The 6,000-nt window shown below is 38.8% G+C and overlaps 1 long non-coding RNA gene across 3 annotated transcripts in view; it reads left to right on the forward strand.

Annotated features, from left to right (window-relative positions):
- Positions 1-5,036, forward strand: part of LOC101436575 (uncharacterized) — a 131,516-nt gene extending 126,480 nt beyond the window's left edge. For all 3 annotated transcript variants that reach the window (XR_011647375.1, XR_011647373.1, XR_011647374.1), the window contains one exon: positions 4,125-5,036. This is a non-coding gene — a long non-coding RNA (uncharacterized lncRNA). The remainder of the gene's footprint in view (positions 1-4,124) is intronic.
- Positions 5,037-6,000: the final 964 nt, after the last annotated feature.

Raw genomic sequence — 6,000 nt, forward strand, 5'->3', positions numbered from 1 at the left:
GAGCCCTGTGAGACCAGGCTAGCCTTCATTTTAATAATCTACTATTTACCGAGAGCTCGCTTCGTGCTACCACCGTCCTAGGTTTATATGTATTGTGTCAGTGTGTTCTCACAACAAACCCACACAGCAGCTCTTACTGTATCTCCACTTTCTAGATGAGGAAACTGAGGTTTGCAGGGGTTAGAGAGCCAGGAATGGAACTCAGGTGGACCTGACTCCAGGTCCGTGCTTGGAACCATTGCTGCTTGTACAGTTACTGACCTGGACAGATGCCCATTTCGTGGATGGACAAAGCAAGGCTTATAGAAGGGCAGCAACTTCTCTGAGATTTGAACCTGGCTTTGAATGCAGCTCTTTCTGAAAGAGAAGCCCATGGTCATTGCACTATTATAAGATACCTCTCTAAAAAGAGTAATAAAGATGACCTGAGTTCATAGAATTAAGTTCGAGACAAGGCAAAAGAGCAGATGTGAGAGAGAATCCAATAAGATTTAAACTGCCCGGATAAGGACAATGAGGCCAAGGAGGGGGATGGTATCCTGGTAAGATCTTGGAAGTGCCATTTTCCAGAGAAACTGAAGACAAAAGGAATAGTTTGAATTAAGGCAATTTTATTACTATTCTTATTCATCATACCTAATTTGAATCAGGCCATTTCCTCCCAAGAACCAGCCACTAAGTTTTGGGAGGATTTCCTCTTCTAGTCATAGGTCATATACAGTACTTCAAGTCTGAGGGCATAATATTTGATCACAAATGCTCACCTCTTGTCTTAAAGACATGTGCTCTGAATTTTAAAAGCCATCTTCTGGAAACATTTAAAGCCAAACCATTTTGTTAAACAAGTCCCAGATAGCTAGGCAGTATTACTGGGATAACTTGGAATTATTTATAAGGATGACTTGTTCTGGGAAGACTATTTGTGCTAAGGGGGTAGAAATGCCACCTTCTCTCCTTCTCTCCTCATTTGTTCACTACTGGAATTAGAGCTAATTTATTTGAGAGGTATCCGAGAATGAGAGAAGGTACAATGGGTTGGGGGCCATTGTTACCTTGCAGGCCACACGAACCAGGTGATGCGTCTTTAGGTTGCTTTTATGTGCAGGGGTCGCCTTCCGTTGGACAACAGCACAGCCTGGCCTCATGATAAGACGGAACTGCCGCATTCTTGGATTTCAAGTTAGGCTGGTTCATCTTGCAGAAGGGATACCTCTTTTATTTTGGGCTGCTTAATTCTTACCATTTATTTTGATCTAATCTTTTACCATTAAACAAAGCTTTAAGAGCCAAGAACATTTTTAGTCTTACTTGGGAACTAGGATAATTAATCAACCATGCTTCCCATTGCCCTTGGCATTAAAAAATATATATATATATACACATACATACACACACACACACACATATATATACTGTTACTGGCTTTCCTAGCTACCTCTTCTGCCCTCTTTCCATCTCTCTCTCTTGCTCTTTCTGGTTTCTAGTGATGCAGCCTTCATTAATTTCCTGGAACCAGCAAACTCCCTGCATGTTCTTTTCCAGGGCTGGAATACTCTTACTTCCTACCTCAACCTGACATGCTCCATTAAGATATGGGAGAAAAACACACCCTAATGAGAACTATGGTTAGAGCAATTTTAATATTTTTTCATCAATTGTAACAAAGGTACCACACTAAAGCAAAGTGTCCACAAAAGGGGGTATATGGGAATGCTGTAATTTTTACACAAATTCTCTGTCAATCTACAACTTCTCTAATTTAAATATGTTTTTTAAAAAAGAATCATGTGAAGTGTCCCCATCTCAGGGAAGACCTTGATATCTTCCTTTTCCCTCAAACTGGGTCATTTTCACCTGTTACATATCATCACTGCACCATATTCTTCACCTTTATAATGCTTACATCAGTTGAAATTTAATATGTATTTGTGCTATTATTTGCTTAATGTTTATCCTTCCTATGGGCTACAAACTCTCTTTGGGCAAGTTATCAGTGGGATTTCTAGTGCCTAGAGCAGTGTTTGGTGCACGGTAGATGTTCAACAAATAAAAAGAGTAAGTAAGTGAATAATGTATAAGTAATTATGGCTTGGGGCTATTAGAGAAAGGCAAATCAATTTCTTCAGAACCCAAACTCTGAATTCTGATATTCGATTCTGAGGTTTACATAAAATTTCTACATCTTTTATGCAAGCATTTCTTCCATTGTTTCTCCCAACCTCAAAATAAAACCCCTAAAACAAGTTTATTCAGTCTTAAACTTGTCAAGATGTTTCTCTATTGCATAAAATCTATTCATTAAATGTATATTATGTCATTGAAAAATCAGAATAAATTAATTATGACAATATTACACCAAGTGTGTTTTTTGAAACAACAGTTTTGCTGGGTGGTAGAGGAAAAGTAGCTACATGATCAAGTACAATTAAGGAATTTAAAAAAATGTTTAATAGATTTTGTTTATTTGTTTCATGGGACTTCTAGAGACTTAATTTTGCTAATATACATTATGAAAGCCAAAAAAGGATTTAAAATGAAGTGTTTTCTAAATATATTTGACCACAGAGTGTCTTCTGTTCATGGACCATTTTTTGGAAATGCTGATATGTGTGGGGAAAGGCAGGTTAATATTTCATGTTTATGCTTGCGTTGGGAGAGAGAACTGTATTGATTTTTTTAGAGAGAAACACTCTCTCTCTCCCAAACTAAATTTTAGGAAATATTCTTCCTTCCTTGCATTGGCAAGCAGCTTCCCATTAGACACCAACTCTGTTTCACGGTTTGAACGTCAATAATAACTGCATCTTTAGGATGGAGACCTGGAGTTTCCATTGCCATATTCCAGATCATGCTCTCACCAGGAGTAGAGAAAGGCTGTGAGCTTAGGGATATTTAAGAAGTGAAGTCAGCATTTTATATGGCACTATTGCTGGGGAATAGAAGCAAGGAGAAGCAATATTCAGATCTGGGAAAACAATTGGATTCTGAAATACAGCCTCAGAACTGGACAATCAAGAAAACTTGCAGGAGTTAGGGTCTAACAGGAGACAAATAATTCAGACTATCCAATTGAAAGCTTCTGGGTTCTAATACAACACAAATACCTTCCAAATATTTCATATTTGAAACCTGGAAGAATATCAACTCTACCAATATGTATCTCTCAACCCCCTAATGAATATTTCTGTTATATTGATAGACTACAGGGCATGACTCATGAATTTGATGTAAACGGGGTAGTCTTGTAGCCTCAGGTATTTTTAACCATCTATGCAGAAAAGGGGAATATTTAGGGTGTAAAAATGACATGAATTTTATAATAAAAATAGCATGAGTGTTTGGTGGATGGGGTTTAGGTATCTCTGTGGAATACAGAGTTAAACAGATTACCATATGTTCCCTTCAGGAGCATTTGAAAAATGAAGACTGAATGTGTTTTATAGAATGGTGTTCTTCATAATGTAGATAGCCACTGATTTGAAGCTGCAGCTAAAATAAATATGATACCTTTTGAGTGCTATTCACAGACACTAGTGACCTATCAATTTCTCCATCTCGGGAAAAACGAACCAGAGGATGATAGCTCACTCCCAGAAGAGTGGTTGATATACATTAAGTGGCTCTGTCTCTGCTTCTGATTATTAATTGTGGCTAATATAGAGCAAGCACATGTCCCCAGACTATGCAGATGCTGCTTGGAATAGGGAGGACTTCAGGAGCCGTGGAAAGTGGCCTTGCAGTAGAGGGAGAAGCCTCAGATCTCAGTTGCTGGCTGTGCAGATGTACCATGAGGCCAAGCAAGCTTAAGCTTCAGGGACTTTTACATGCCAGGCCTTGAAGGAGTCCTGCCAATATGTTGTCATGGTTATGTGCATCTGTAAAATCTGTAAAAGTAAAATATTTTAAGCACAGTCGGTTTAGATACTGCCTTTTTCCATTCTCACATCCCCTACCACTCTTTCCTTGGAATCAGGTGGGCTTAGAATGAGCCCTGCCATTTTGACATCTGGTTAAAGAAAAGGTGAGTTGAGGATAGATTTATTTGGGGTACAGTCTGATTTTCTTTTATGGCTCTCTCTCTCACTCTAATTGATAGTTAAAGTACTGCTCATATTCTGTTGTAGGAATGACTCCCAGGAACTCGCCTACGCCCACTGATGGCCCCAGTGCGATGGTGGGAAGGTGCAGGGCCAGAGGTGAATATACCTGGGATGTATGCACCACCAGCAGGTATTGGAAGACGAACATGGCTGCAAACGTATGGAGCCAGAAGCTAGTTTTTGGAAAAGTCTTTTGAGCATTAGATGTGTCTATTTATAACGGAGGATTTGATTCTCATCAATACTAAATCAAAATGGAAGTTCTGTTCTTTCAGAAGTGTATTCACTAATGCAGCAGATGTAATTATAAATGTACCGTATATTATTTTTCCTTTTTGATGGTTATTTTTTAAATTATAATTATTCCTATATTTAAATCTCATCCTAATTTGACATGGAATAGCAGCATAGACAAAGATAACATAAGACTCATAATAGATAATTAAATATGGGCAACAGTGACAAATTGGTAACTGGGTATTCTCAATTCAGTGTCTAAGATTAGTCATTACAGAAAAATCTTGTCATTCCTCTGAAATGTTAGAGCTTCCATATGAAGGAAACTTGATAGAGGTTTTCCCAAATTTGGCAAATATCCTAAACATTTGTATGGCATTACCAATAATGAATTATAACGTGCATGTGAATTATTTGTAAACTATCAAAAATGAAGATGGTTTTGATCAATGATGCTAGAGGAAAGGTTAAATTATTTTTCTATTTTCTCTCTATAAAAATACTTTGTTAAATCTTTGTCATGAAGAGGTGATCAAAGAGCAAAAATGTAGGAAAAATATATATTTTAGATATGTCAGGCAGTTAATAAAATATTGTTATTTTTCTATTTTACTTTGTGATGTTTGTGGATTGCCCGTTTTTTAAAAATTTGTATTTTGTCTTGACTTATTTTCTCATTCCAAATAAACCTTCACTCTCTTACCTAACTTTTAAAAGATAAGTTTTTGACTCCACTTTTTAAGGAGAATATGAATTGAATAAGCAAGCCCTCTGTAAGGGTGTGACATTGAGGGCATCATCCATATTGACCTCTGTTTTCTCACCTGTAAAACGGGGAGGTAATAATACCTGCAGGCTGGTGGCAAGGACAAGATTAAGTAGATAAGGCATTGTGAAGTGCTTGCCAAATAGAATTTATGAACCCCGACTTTGGGCAGCGTTTACAAAGGCTGGGGACAATACTGAAGTTTCCAGGTGCTCTCACATCTGCAATCAAACTGCTCCACACCAATAGAGAACTTGTCGTAATTACCCATTTGGCTCTTCTGGCAGTTAGACCATCACAGGGTCATGTCTCCAGTGACTCAGGAAATTGAGTAGAAGAGATTGGGAGGCAATTCCTTGGCAGCCATCTGTGAGGTCTCCCTTTCCCCCATCCTAGTCCTACGTGCATTCTCCTAAGATGTAAAAGGCAGGAATGAAGCAGAAATCTACTCTGGGTCTTCTGTGGTTTCTTCTGGAAAGCACAGTCACAGGAGCATTTGGGGTCTCAAAGACCACAGTAAGGTAGTACAGTTTTCCAGCACTGGTTTTGTGGGTGTTGAATGGCAGGATGCAGAACTAGTACTGGTTTTTGCCAGTACAGATATGACAGGTGTACTGTGATTCTGGAGCCACCATTGTGGAAGCAGCTTCCTGAATCTGAGATCAGGAAGCATTCCCTGAAGCCAATAGGTCGAGAGGCAGCTTCCTGATTTTCCATATTCCTAATGTTTGCAGAGGCTGCAGCTCCCTGGTGAGCCAGTTCTGCATTGCTCTTCCTGAAGTCACTCTGACTGAGGTGCTCTTCCAGGCCTTCAGACAATTGTTAAGCCCCTCCGCAATCCCTGCATTAAATCTTCTCAGCAACCGAATCCTGAGTGCTACAGGATGCTGGGCAGTT

Source organism: Dasypus novemcinctus, chromosome 24, assembly GCF_030445035.2.
Source record: "Dasypus novemcinctus isolate mDasNov1 chromosome 24, mDasNov1.1.hap2, whole genome shotgun sequence".
In the NCBI taxonomy this organism is placed as follows: Eukaryota; Metazoa; Chordata; class Mammalia; order Cingulata; family Dasypodidae; genus Dasypus; species Dasypus novemcinctus.